Here is a 15,372-nt window from a genome sequence, read left to right on the forward strand (position 1 = left end):
GCAGTCCAGACCCCAGACCCCCAGACCCTAGCCCTAACCATGGAAGCTAACGCCAAAGTATCGCTTGACGATTACAGTAGCGAACCAGACCAGAACCTTATCAGTCCCAGCCCAAAGCCAAGCACAGCAAAAGCACAGAACCTTAACTCTCGCGGATCGACTTGGACCCAAGAGCCAGCCAGATCTACTGGCCAGACTGTCAGAAGCTAATGCTACCCAAACAGACGCATCTCAGGCGTTCAGACAGGATAAGACGAAGTTACTACGATAACTCGGCTTAGACCCGACTTTTCACCGCACGCACAAACGTCAACTGGCAAAGCCTGCGCTAAGCGCACAACTTCCTTTCTCACTCTCAAGACATAGATCCCGGGCACGTTCTGCCCTGCTTTCAGGTACATGATTGTGCCACTGTCCCTCTACTCAAATCTCTCTAGTCAGATCACTATACATGTACATAGTTATCTAACAAGCAATACAATCTTTCAGTTGCTTGGATTCTTTTAAATTGATCCAACAGGAAGGGGGAGGGAATTGAATTTTGACCCACCCATCCCTTTGGATTGGTATTCCCTCCTCCTTAAATCTCTCGGGCCAATCTATGGGCAGGGCAAGGAGGGAGTTCCTCTTGGACCAACAAGTTAACAGGAGGGAGTTGCTCTCGGACCAATCAGTCCAAGACAGCTGGAGGAGTGATTGCAGGCCTCCTCCCTCTTGGGACAGTCTCTCCAATCCTCTCGGATCAATCTGTCCGATCCTCTTGGACCGACGAGTAGATTGGTCCAAGAGGGGGGAGTGTCAAAGAGCGTCTGAGGTTTTCATGAGTAGGGAAGGCACCACAATGACCCCTTCCCTACTCATGAAGATTTGGAAGGGTACCAAAGATTGTCTTTGGGTGTATTGAGCTGATGGATGGTGGAGTGGAGGAGTGCGGATATTCTGGAACCAAGTGATGGTTTTGGTACACGTTTATTGAAATCTGTTTTTCTGAATGCGGGTTTTTTGAAATATCTGAAAAGCGCAGAAAAAAAAACTGTTTTCCCCCTGCAAGAAAAACAGAATTTGTATGGTACAGGCCCTTAACACAAATCCCTCCCGTGCTTAGAGCATTTCCACCGCGGGCGGTATTTTCGGGGCGCTAAAATTTGATCTCTGGCAGTGCGCAGCCAGTTTTAGCGCCCCAAACTGCTGCGGCATACACCACGAGAGTCTGTAAAAAGTCATGAAAGGCATGTGTCGCCCCCGGTCCACTCCCCCGTCAAATCCACCCGGTTATCGAAGGGAGTTCTCTTGTTGATGATCGGAACAAAGCGGGTTGTTCCGGTCATCGTGCGGAGTATATACCCCTCTTGATAACTGGAACAAACCAGCCATAGAGGGGAGTAAATATGTACCTCCCTCGATGAGGTCGGAACAATCTGGGCTGTTCCGGTCAATGTGGGGAGTATATACTCCCCTCAATAATTGGAACGAACCGGCCAACTCCCCTCGATGATCAGAACAGACCAGTTTGTTCCGGTCATCATGGGGAGTATCCTCTTGATGACCGAAAGGAACCGGACATCAAGGGGAGTATGTACTCCTCTCGATGACCGGAGGAACCGGCCATCAAAGGGAGTATGTACTCCTCTCGATGACCGGAAGGAACCGGCCATCGAGGGGAGAATGTACTCCTCTCGATGACCGGAACAAACGGGCCATCGAGGGGAGTACCTCTTGATGGCCGGCCTGCCTTGGCCTGTGAAGGGATTGTACATTCGGGGGTGTGAGCTGTAGTTTCACGAGGAGTTTGGTGTGTGAAAGGGAGTTGAGGTGGGGATAAATGAGTCCCTAGTGAGTCCCTTGGATTCCCTACATGTAGCGACTCGAGGTCGATATTTAGGGACGGCCGTAAATTTTTGACACAAATAGCGCCCACGGTGGGTCGGGTTGAGGCGGTAAACTCCTGAAATTTCCAACTAGGGCCCCGATTTAGGGCCCGCGGTGGAAATGCTCTTAGCGCTGGAACCCGCGGGGTACCCGCCAAATTTATTCCCGCCCGTCAAAATCCCGGCGACATACCCGCCCGGTGGGTACCATCCCGCGGGAATCGGGTAGGCTCCGCGGGATCATCCGGGACAACGGGAATACCCTGCTGACCCGTGGGACCGGGAATACCCTGTTCGCGGGACACAGGAATACCCTGCTGACCTGCGCGACGCAAGCATACCCTGCCTGTGCCAGAAGAACATAGAAGACATGGATGTTCAAGTCAAACCGGTTGATCAGCGAGGCTCAACTCAGTCTCATCCCCCTGATTCAAGTGCAGCCACATCCACAAGTCCAACAAAGAAGAGCTGGGTCTGGATGCACTTCAAAAGTTTGGAACAACACCGAGTCCAGTGTCAAGTTGCAAGCAAGAAGAAGGCCGGATCTACTTGTGATACGATACTCCGATGAGACCCCACTGGTAGCACAAAATTGATGACTGAACACCTGAGGAGGATCCACGATGTTCTGCCACCAAATCAGGCCGGTTTTCCCAATTTATTGAAATGCCAGCGTGTTGAGCAGCCGGTACGTTCTTTGACTTTCTAAACCATCAGTGCCTTTTTGCTTACAATACATCCTTCAGCCCGTTCTTACTGCAGACCTGCTCAAACAGGACATCGCATATTTAGTCGCTGAGGGGGACCTACCCTACTCAATAGTCAAGCGAAAATCATTCAGATATCTACTCGAGCTTCTCAAGCTGGCAACCCTGAAAATGGAGTTTGGCCGGAAAACAATCGCAAAAGAGGTTGACATGCTATTTTTGGCTCATAGAAACCATCTCCAGAAGATGCTCAGTGGCATGAAGTACCTTTCTTACACTGTCGACGCTTGGACCTCCCCCAATTTGAAGGCTTTCATGGCCATCACCGTTCATGGAATCACCTCCGATTGGAAGGTGTTGGATGTACTTGTTGGGATGCCTACAGTACATGGCAAGTACTCAACAAAATCTGCAGATTTGTGATGTGATGTTCTAAAATTATCTCCTCTCTTAGGACGCCACACCGGTGCCAATTTTGGTGAAATCTTTGTGGATCGTTTGGACGATATGAAGATTACCGATGCTCTTTGCTGTGTTACGGCCGACAATGCGTCTAACAACTCAACCCTTGCAACGCGAGTTGAACAGAAGCTGGTCGGAATTTTCGATGCAGACACTCAACTCTTGGGCTGCATGGCCCATGTCATCAACCTAGCCGCACAAGATGGCCTTAAGGTCTTTGGCGACTGCAGATATGACGATGCAGAGAAGGAAATTACCATTGACCAGATGGATATCAACAGTCTTGTTGATCGACCGGATGGAGCCGACGTCAATCTTCAAACTGTCATTTCTCGTATTCACGGACTCGCCACTTATGCTCAATATTCGCCTCAGCGCCGCGAGGCTTTTCAAGTTGCAATCAACTTTGTAAACAGTCAATCTTCAACCTGTCATCCCGTTAATGACATAACTCTCATAAGGGATGTTCGCACCCGTTGGAACTCCACATTTCTAATGCTGAAGCGAGCTCTTAAGCTGAAGCAAGTCTGCCAGACATACTGCAGCACCAACCCTGAGGTCTCCAAGTATTCACTCAGCGAGGTTGAGTGGCAAAAAGTCAAACAGATGGCCAAATTCTTGGAGCCACTCAACGATGTGACAAAAATTCTATGTTGCTCAAAATATCCAACATTAACGGTCGCACTACCCATATACATATCACTTATCAAAAGTATACTTGGTGTCCGACAAATGTACGACTCTTCTCAGCTCATTCCAGCTGCCGACGAGATGATCAAAAAATTATCAAAATATCTGACCCTCGCCTTGAACAAGCCTGCTGCAATTTGTGCAATGATACTCGATCCTCGCGTCAAGCTGAGCTACTTTGACAGAAATCGTGCATTCTTCAACGTACACACCATCTCTACAATTACACCCAAGTCCGCATTGAAAATCTTCAAGACCGAGGCAAAGAACTTTGATCAAAGTCCGTCTAGAATGGATTCATCTATTTCAACTCCTGCCCAAACCCAATCAACACCTTCCCAAGACAAGGCCAAGACCACAAAAAAACAATTGACGGTGATCGAGGCCAATAATTTTGGCAAGGCCACAATTGCCAACAACTTGGAGGCAGAGATTAACCAGTACATAGCCGAAGTCAATGAATACCACACCTGTGATATCCTTTATTACTGGTCCCAACACCAGACGTTATATCCATCCCTGGCCTTGATGGCCAGATGCTTCCTTGGAATCCCGGCAACCAGCACTCCTTCCAAGCGTGTTTTCTCTTGATCAAAAACAATTGTCGGATCGCAAAGACACAGTCTCAGCGGTGGTGCGATTGAGCACCTCCTTTGTGTGAAGGAATGGTACCAAAAATTTGACGAAATGCTTGAATCGTCCGGTGTTCACAACTCACATCCTCAAGTCGACGATAATGACAAAATCAGTGAAGAGGATGTTGAAGATGACAGTGATATTGATTCCGACTGACTCTCCTGCCATTCTCTTGTTTTTTCTCCATTGCATACACGCAAAGAAAAATGTATTCCCCATTCGCAATCCTTGGGGGTGCCTCTTCCCCATTCACGATCCCTGCTGTACCGCGGGGTACGTTTAACCTCCCCGCGGGGTATGTTTCACCTTCCCGCGGGGTAGGCTTGGCATTCCCGCGGGGCATACCCCGCGGGTATGCCCTGGCGGTCTGAGTACGGGTCCTAGACTGTACCCGGACCGCAGGCCGGGAACGGTCCACCTTAGGAGGTGTCCTGAAGCAAGTCCCGCGGGGTATGCTGCGCGGGTATGCCCCGGCTGCCCGGGTACGGGTTCCAGCGCTACCCGTTCTCGCGGGGTGCGAGCACCCTCCCGCCAGGGAGGCGGAGACGCTTCGCGCCTCCTCGGAGAGGCTTAGTTAAGCTCGCTTCACGGGGGGCCCTGCACCACGGCTGCAAACCAATGTTTTTGGGTGGGTCTTCAAGAAGAACGTTTGCAATAGAATTTTATTGCCAGAGAACCACTTTGGGCTGTTTTCCGAATTGTCTGAAAAAAAGTTGGCATTTGGTTGGGGTTTGGTTTTCATGGTGTTTAAAATTGCATATGTCACTTTTTACATAAAATCATAAAGCCAATTTTGTCAGTTAAGGTGTTCAAATATGGTATTCAAAATTGCATATGTCACTTTTTACATAAAATCATAAAGCCAATTTTGTCAGTTAAGGTGTTCAAATATGGTATTCAAAATTGCATAAGATTTTTTTACATAAAATCATAAACTGCGATTTTGGCTGGGAGATGTCACTTTAAGTTTTATGCACGTTGACATCTCCCAGCCAAAATGGGCTTTATGATTTTATGTAAACAGTGGCATATGCAATTTTGAATACCATAAAAGTTGAAATCATAAAATTTTCAATACATAAAATCATAAAATTTTCAAATGATGATTTTATGTGTACCATTTTAGAAAGGGTCTTGGAAAAACAACTCCCAACTTTTGGGAAACAACTCCCATACGTCGGCGCGACTATTTTTTGACCAGCGCTCAACGTTGACCTAGACCCTTTTTTTGGATATGGGTTTTTTGGGAGTTGTTGACCCAAAACAATTTTTTTTGGGAGTCGTTGTGCTAATTTTTTGTATTATTTTTTATTATTTTTAATATTTATAACTTTTTTGTTTGGCCACGTGCTAGAGACATAAAAAATTGAGGGCACAGAGATTTATGCATAAATTGTACCCCCTGAATTTCTTAGCAATAGTGTGTCATCAGAACATGAGATACAAAGGGTGCGCGTGGGGCTTAGTAGGAAAATGACCGCCAACCACATACTTTTTTGTTACACACCCAAACAGTCCAAAAATTTCAGGAAACTTTCCATGATACATATATTTTGTGCTATCAAATTATTAGCAATAGTGTGCCATTGTAGAATGACGTATAAGGGGTGCACGGAGGGCTTACTAGGAAAATGACCGCCAACCATATAACTTTTTTTTACACACCCAAACAGTCCAAGAATTTCAGGAAATGTTTCATTTAGCATATCATTTGTGATATGAGATTCTTAGCAACTTGATGTGATAAAAATATGAGATATGGGGTGTGCGCAGCAGGCTTTATCCGCACACACCTTATATATCCTATTTTTATTACAACCCATGGCTAATAGCAAGCCTAATATGCTACATCAAAAGTTTCCTGAAATTTTTAGACTGTTTGGGTGTGTAACAAAAAAGATATAAGGTTGGAGGTCATTTTCCTACTAAGCCCTCCGCACACCCCTTATACATCATTCTACAATGGCACACTATTGCTAATAATTTGATAGCACAAAATATATGCATCATGGAAAGTTCCCTGAAATTTTTGGACTGTTTGGGTGTGTAACAAAAAAGTTATACAGTTGGCGGTCATTTTCCTACTAAGCCCTACGCGCACCCTTTGTATCTCACTAGAGGCCAAGGCGGCTTCGCCGCTGCAAATTTAGGGGTTCAGGGACAATTTCTCATCAGCCCCTTTCCCCATTCTTCTCCACAGGCCAGTAAATGCCCTCTTGAAAGCAAATGTTAAATATGAAATGCATTCATAAACTCCAGAATATGTAAAAGGATAGACACATAAATAAAACCCTGAGACCTGTATCAGCATTTTATCAAATTTACTTATCCTATTCTGGTACTGATGGGTATTTTCATTTCACTTTGAATGGACATCTGCATAGCCTGAGTAGGTTAGCCTTGTTGCCTGGAACTGGGAGTTGAATATGGTGTTGAGGTTAAATGGGAATCCTAAAGTACACATGATAAGCTTGATGCCTTCCCATCATTGAAATCAAAATCATATCTGCTGAACAGATTTTTCATTCCACCAGCTCAAATTTTGACAGTCTCCACTGCTCTATTTGAAAAAGCTTTCAGTTTGCCTAAGTAGCTGGAGAGTTTGAAAGTCCAATATGGTTGTCACTGAGTCTTATTATAATTTATTCAAACTTTAAAGTCAGATACAAGAAAAAATATCAAAACAACAACCCTTAATGTCTCCTGAGGGAAAAACAAAATCAGATTGATCACTGGTATTCAAGTGGTCATTGAGGGTAATAACACCTCCTCTTGATGACCGGCCATCACCGGTCATCAAGAGGAGTAGCACGTCCCCTCAATGACTTGTACACACCGGTTATTGAGGGAAATCACACCTCTCGATGACCGGTCTGTACCAGTCATTGAGGGGACTCACAGCTCTTGATAACCGGCGCGGACCGGTCATCAATCACACCTCTCGATGACCGGCGCGGACCAGTCATCAGTCACACCTCCCAATGACCGGCACAGACCGGTCATTGGGGGTAATAAGACCTCCTCTCGATGACCGGTCATCACCGGTCATTGAGGGGAGTAACATCTCCTCTCAATGACCGGTCTGTGCCGGTCACCGAGGGGAGTAGCACCTCGAGGGGAATCACAACTTCTCTGGATGACCGGTGTGTACCAGTCATCGAGGGGAGGTGCTACTCCTCTCAATGACCGGTGTGTACCGGAAATTGAGGGGAGGTGCTACTCCTCTCGATGACCGGTGTGTACCGGACATTGAGGGGAGGTGCTACTCCCTTGATGACCAGCACAGACCGGTCATTAAGGGCAAATGTTACTGGTCATCAATAGGTTTTGGCTTCAGCCGGCGCGTTTCCTGCGTTTGCTGTACATATCAATGGTTGTGTTTGTTCCATGGCGGTGGTGTTTTTGCCATGGTAGTGTTGGTCTGCATTTGCTGTACATATCCGTGGTGGCGTTGTGGTAGACGGAAAAGTGAAAAATCAAAAGTTTTTCCTCATACATATATTTACTCACCCTAGGCCTCAAGATACCACCAAATAGACCTCATAAATGGATTTTACGGACAATTTTACCCCTAGTCACCACTGGAAGCGTCACTGGAACCCCGCAGGATTGGAAGTTACACCCTCTTGGACCCTCATGGACACGGTCAGCCTCAGTCATTAACCTGTCACACCCCTCAAGTCACCTTTCCCAAGTATATGCATACTCAGCCCCAGCCAAACACATACTCTTTTCTATCCCTCTTAAATCCACTGCATATGCAGGGGACCAACCCCATTTCCTCTGTATTTGACATTTCCCCGCCTCATTTATGCACCCCTTGCAGCTGCATGCAGTCTTCTGACCCCATTTCTGCACTCCTTGCATTAGTCTGACACCAATCATGCACCCCTTGCACGAGTTACCCCTTTATTTGACATTCCCCCGCTTTGTTTATGCACTCCTTGCATAGTATGACCTCATCTTTCATTTCTCACCCCACTTTTGCCTGTATTTAGTATCTTCTGACACCACTTGTACGCAGCCCACCAGCTAAAATCCCTCATCCAGGGTCCCCCTTGTAGCTAAAATCCCTCACATTTGTCTATATAAGGAGCTCTCTGCCCCCCAGTTGTTTTTCCCTAGCTCAGTACTTCCCAGTTATTTACATACCACCTTCACACTTACCATCACATCTATACCTCACCACAACCCTCATATTGCAAATAACTACTGAACTCACTCTCAACTCTCACATGCCTGTCATTGAACAACTTCATCTGGAACTAGACCAGACCTATCGCTTGATTAAAACTTGCCAAGCTTAGCTTGGTGGGTCTTGTTATCTGATAGTATAGAAGGGCAGAGTTTGCACCTCCATCATCCCCTTCTCCATTCAGCAAAAGGGTTTCACAACCACTTTTGAGTCTTACAGTGTTGGTTCCATGGCGGTGGCTTTTTTGCCATGGCAGCATGTTGGTGGCATTGTTGTTGTGGATGCGGGGGCAAGTCCAACTCGAAGCCAGAGGCCCGCGGGCTTGGGTATATAAGACCGCGAGCTGGCCAGTCTGATTCTCCCCCCAGCCGCATCCGTTTTGTCTGTAATTCCAGCTGGCGGTGCGTCTCACGCTCTCCCGCTGCTGCATATGCATTTACACAGCCTGGGGGGTTAAAGAGCTGGCCCCCACTTAGCAGATTGCCACCGCGCTGCTGGGGGCCTTCCTCACATACTGTTTGACCCATCTGGTGAGTTGGGCGGCAGTATGGGCCTGGGTGCAGCAGCTTCGGCTGGTGTTGGGCTAGGCTGCGTTTTTTGCAGAGGCTTTCCTCAGATATGGGAAGCCTTTTTTGCTTTTGTGTGATTAAAAGATAGGGAAAACCCTTTCTTTGTTGTTTTGTGGATAAAAAATAGGGGAAACCCTTGAATTTTTTTCCCACAAAACTCTGGTTTTAATAGACTTGGATGTTCTGATGACACACTATTGCTAAGAAGTTCAGGGGGTACAATTTATGCATAAATCTCTGTGCTCTCAATTTTTTATGTCTCCAGTACGTGGAACAAAAAAGTTATACATATTAAAAATAATAAAAAATAATACAACAAATTAGCACGACGACTCCCACAAAAAAATTGGCTTGGGTTGACGACTCCCAAAAAACCCGTACCCAAAAAAAGGGTCTAGGTCAACGTTGAGCGCTGGTCAAAAAATAGTTGCGCCGACGTATGGGAGTTGTTTTGCCAAAAGTTGGGAGTTGTTTTTCCAAGACCCTTTTAGAAAGGGTGCTCTAATTTGAGTGTTTGGGTGGTACATATTTTTTTCAGCTTAGATTTTATGGTGTTACAAGGCAATAGCCCCCAAATTTGGGGCTCCAGGGATCCGTTGAGTTTGCTCAAACAGACTCGGGGACACAGGCCATAGGTTGAAGGGTTGAAGGTTTTTCATGACCATGTGGAGTAAGATATGGTTAACACAAAAGCACAGCATTGACACCGGCGTTACTTGCACACCGATGCCGGCATTACTTGCATGACAGATATTTGTACTGGTTTGTTTGGCCCCCAGAGGCCATTTCTTTAGTTATATGTAGACGATTTTCTACAAGTCAACTTTGAACACCCTATGTGCATATCTCCCAGCCAACATTGCAGTTTATGATTTTATGTAAAAAAAATTATTCAACTTTGAAAACCAACTAAAACAGGTAGGAGGTGGTTCCCAAAACTTCTTACTTTAAGCAAAATTATTTTGTGAACCATCACAATGTTTTGGAAAACAACAAAACACTGTGGAAAACAGCTGAGGAGGGCTGACAGGATCAACTCTCTAATGGCCATCAAAGGAGCAAAAGTATTGCACAAAGTGTCCACAGAACCACTCCTCCACAATAAATATACCAAGAAGGTTGAGTCTTCTAAGAACTCCGCTCCGCCATGGTTGTAGATCTCAGAGCAGGGGTAAATAAAGAAAAGCACACAAAAAATTCCCTGTAAAGTATGAAAGAATCCAGGGAACTGAGAGATTTATGTCATTCAATCAAGCTCTTCTATATTGTAACTACAGCTTCTGATTATCTAGCAATGAGAAAACTAATAAATTAAACTGTTAATTATCTAAGAGCAGGCACAAGATTGTGAGTTATTAGCCTGATAGGAAACAGATGTTGTGCTTATTGCTGTTGCAAAATTCAGTTGAATTTTCTCCTCCTCTTGATGACCTGGAAGATTTTTAAATAAAGCAGCATACAAGCATTTGGAAGTGATCTGCTTAGCAGAGTCATTGTCTTTAGTCACTTTCTTGCTTCTTTTTGTCTATCTCTGAACCTTAGGACTTGTGAGAATACACACCCAGGCAAACAGCGTCAATATCATAAATTGATAACAAAACTGGGGTCTCAGAGTATTTGCATTTGGTTGCTAAATTCTTGGGTCAAGTAAGCCTGGGTTTGTGAGGAGGTTAGCTGACCAAGGCTATTTTGAGTGGGCAGGCACATATGTTGGGTCAGCTTCAGGCTAGCTGAAATGAGAAATTCTGTAGCCTGAGGCTAAATTTCAGGTTTAGGCTTGCTAAATATAGCAAGTCCAAGCCTGAAATCAAACCTGGGGATTGTTGACCCAGGATTGAGCCTGAGGCTAAACCAACACAATTGCCAATAATCAGCAATTTGACCCCACTGTTGAATTATCAACCCGTCTGGTTGGAGGCATGTACACCTCTTTGACCGGAGGAATGCCTCTGATCCAAGAGGTTAGTCCACCCAGCAAGCTGAATATGTGTACAGCTTGCCAGGTGGCCTCCCTTGCCAAGCTGTATACATGTATGGTGTTGCAAGCCCGTCTGGGCACATACCCAACTCCCGCTTGGCCAAGTGCCTCCGGGGGTTGGTTATGTGCCCAGCAGGCTTGATTGGGCAGGCTGTGCTGGGGGCAGAGCTTGGCACACAGCCAAGTCCCGCTTGGCCGAGATCAAGCGCTGGGCCGATAGGATCACCGACTAGCACCCACCACCTCTTGACTCACTCAACACCTAGGTCCATTTTCATACAATATTGGTTCAATGTAAGTTTTTCTGTTCCATCTTTCTTTGTTAAATTCTTTTCCTTTTTTTTGACCATTTGTTCTTCTTCTTTTTAGATGTCTCAGCCGGCTGTGATGGACTCGGCAGAATTGGAACTCAAGGCGGATCAAGAGAGAGCTCGTAACCTCGCCAGTGAGCTTCGAGAACTACAACGAAAGAACTTTCAAGCTGAAACAATCATGAAGTCAAAAGACAAGTTAGATGAAAAACATACTTATAAGAACGATTGACTTGCACACAAGAATTGCAAACCCAATTCAATGATCAAGCCCGAGGTTCAAGATTTAATCCGCCAAAATGTAATTGGTAAAAATATGAAGACGGTTGATGCCACCAAGACATTCCATGTTTCTCAACGCCAGGTCCAGCGCATCAAGGCCGAAGATCCAAATCATGTCAAGACTCACAAGAAGTGTCCCAGCAAGTTCACCGACAACATGAAAACCAAGCTTCTCCTTCAGCTTGAGCAGAGGTCATCAACCACCCTGGCGGAAATGGCCCAATTCATCAATGATCAATTTGATGTCAAGGTTTTGACACAGGCAATTAGTAACCTGATCCATGATATGGATATATCGTGGAAACAGGTTACTAATATACCTGCAGCCTGGAACAAGCCCAAATTGCTCAACCAGCGCGCCAATTTTGTGAATTGGCGTGGTTTGGACCTTGGAAGGATGGTCGTTTTTGTTGACAAATCCGGATTTGATCTTCATTCTGGTTGGGCCTTTGGCTACTCTCCTTCTTGTATGTTTCTTTTCTGCTCTTCGCTTGTGTCTGTTGTTATTCTGATTGTTTTTTTGCTTGATTCAAGGCCAGCCTGCTGTCTTGAGCCTCATGCCCAAGGCCAAGCAGGTGACCTTGATAGGGGCCCTGTCCAAGGAGGGCTTCGTTTATCACGAGCTGCGCAACACCAATAACACCAAGGCCAAGGGGGTAGGAGCCGATGACTTCTGCCTTTTCCTTGGTAGCCTTGGTGACCGGTTGCCAAATGAATCAATCATCATCATGGACAACGCTCCAATTCACCAAGGTGATTGTTTTGAGGAAATCAGATGGTCGCTTGACAGCTCGAAATCAATCCAAGTCAAGTTCCTTCCACCATACTCGCCATTCCTCAACCCAATCAAATACAGCTTCCATTTGATCAAGTCCTATGTCCAATCCAAGGAGCCACCCAACCAAGCAGCGCTTGTTTCCGAGATCAAACTAGGGATTGATGAAGCCATCACCTGTGAAAAATCCAAAAAAAATAATTCTCATTGTCGTCGTCTCTACCGTCCCTGCATTGAAATGCAGGAAATCACCGGGCCAGTCTTGGCAGCCCCACCAGAATAGTTACTCAGAGTCTCAGACCATCAAATTCCTTCCTCATCTCTTTTTTTTCATAACACTCGAAGAAAAAAAAGGTACAAATAGTTTAAGTAGAAGAAACTGCAGATACATAGTACACAAAATGATAAGATAGCAAATATTAACCCTGACTCAAATACATATGCACAAGCAAAAACTATTGTGAGTGCAATGCACCCCATGCCTCAAGGTGTGCATTGGTTTTTGGCGGGCGTGGCACCCTTGCTTGAACTTGGCCCAGCGGGGCTTTGTCCCGAACCACCCCAACTTTGGACTGTGCCAAGCGGGGGTTGGACGTGTTCCACCCACGCTTTGGGATTGGCCAAGCTGGCTTTAGGGTCAGCCACGCGCGCTTGGCCTTTTTTTGGCCAAACTTTGGGGAGTGCCCAGACGCACTTGCAACACCATATCCAGCTCGCCAAGATTATTCATCTCATTGGGAGGTCCCTCAGTGCTCCTGGGAGGAGTCAAGAGGGATGAGTCCTCCCGCTGAGCTGGATACCTATGATCCAGCTCAGCAAGGGAGGTCTGCCCGGTGATCTGGAGAGGATTCCCCTCGCCAATCTGGATACATGTGTATCCAGCTTGCCAAGACGAATCTTTCCAGCTTGCTGGCAGACCTGTCTTGCTGAGCTGGATCTACCGGGTCAAGGCCCTGGAGCCCCCCGGGGGGTGGGAGGTACTTGTAGGTAGTACCTAATACCCAGGTACCAAACCACTTTCACACCAAAACCAAGTACCTAGTACCACACCTGGAACTGCTGCGCGGTTGTGAGGGGTATGCCTCAATGGGTGACAACCCCCAACAGGTACCTGCTTGCCATCTATAATCTCAATCAAGAGCAAGTACTTTAGCGTAGCGGCAAAAAGCGCTGGCCTTTTTTGAATAGCGTTAGCGCGCTGTTAGCGCCGCTACGCTGCGCTAATTTTCAGCGGCGCTAACAGCACTCCAATTTTTGTTTAGTGTTAGCGCTACACTACACCCGCTACGCTGCGCTACGTTGTGCTAAGGCGCTTTTAGCGGAAAAAAGGCCTTTTTTGCCTCAAAAAGCGCTGTAGCGCAGCGTAGCGAACTCTCTTTTGCGCCCTGCGTGCTTAGCGTTAGCGCCATTGCGCAAATCTTAACGCTACGCTAAAAGCTAAAATAGCTTTGCACCCTGTGCGCGTAGCGTTAGCGCAGATGCGCGCGATTGCGCTAACACTACGCTAAAAAATAGCGCATTTGCGCTGCGCTACGCTACGCTAACAGCTATGCTAGTGTAGCCGACCCACTGTTGGTTGATTCCTCCGGTCCAAGATGTGTACTCCTCCACAACCAAAGGGATTCCTCTGGTCAAAGAGGAGGATTCCCTCCGGGCAAGCACTGGCTTGCTAACCGGAATGAGTCCCCCCCAGAAAACACCAGCTTGTTGCTAAGGACGTCAAAGAGCTGGATGGGGCAAGCAGGACGCTGCCACACCCAAAGGTAGCATGGGTGGTACCCCCAGGGCGGTGCTGGGTGTGGTGGTAGGTACCTGAATTTGGCCACAAAGCTGTGTGGTACCCAAGTACCAAATGCCTATCCTTAATTCAGGATGCTGTGTTTTCAGTGGGTAAGTCATAGCCAAAGATTTTGATTGTGTTACGGCTTGGATTGCGTGATCTGACAGAATAATGGAGGAAATTCTATTGAGAGTAGATTGTCTGCTCAGTTGCAGTGTACCACAATGCCAATGTTAAATGCACTTAGTTTGCAACCTCTCGCATATTATGTGTGTCATCACCTCAAACTCATTTCTATGAAATGTGTACTTAGCTGATCAATGGTTAGAGCATCACTCATGACACCATGAAAAAAATGATGTGAATAGGTGTCAGGTGACATTCAGTAAAATATGCTGGAATTCCAGTGGTACTCCAGCATTACTCCCCTTGAATAACAATGGCCCCTTTGTCATCATCAGGGGGTTCTACCACTTTTACATAAGTGTATGGTTGGAGTTAAGGCTGGAGTTAGCTTCACGTCACCTACCACCTAGTCCCCTCAGGTCTTTCATGGTGTGACTGCTGATTATGTGAGTCCAACTCTCACAGTACACGAGGTTGTGGGTTCAACACCCACTTCACTCGGACCTTTCTTTTCACTTGTTCAATAAATTCCAGGTCAGGTTCTGTTAGAATTCTGCCCCATGCCCAGAAGAGGGCCTATTTCTTTTTTGTTCTTTTTCTTTCCATCCGGCTCCTATAGTCAGCTAGGCCCCCCTTTCCACATGTATTTCATCTGTTCCCATATGAAATATAGACCTCACTCAGTTCCAGGCCCATATCAGACAGACATGCTCCTTTGGAGACTTCTGATCTTTTGTTATGAGTCCCTGAGCATCTTGTGCTCTTTTCTTCTTCAGCCCTTCTCTTGCCTCATCCTTGGCATCCAGTCACTTTTCTTTTAGGTTCTTGTAAGATGAAAATATGGTACAATGGGGGGACAAGAGTATAATGTTGTTGGAAGAGAAAAATGATGCATTGAAACCGGATTCAATAAGTTGTCCAAGGCTAAGGATGGTCCCCATCATTCTCCGGCTGTACAGGACCAATTTAATCTCCCATGTCCCACTTCCATTT

Source organism: Puccinia triticina, chromosome 17A (assembly GCF_026914185.1).
Source record: "Puccinia triticina chromosome 17A, complete sequence".
Lineage (NCBI taxonomy): Eukaryota > Fungi > Basidiomycota > Pucciniomycetes > Pucciniales > Pucciniaceae > Puccinia > Puccinia triticina.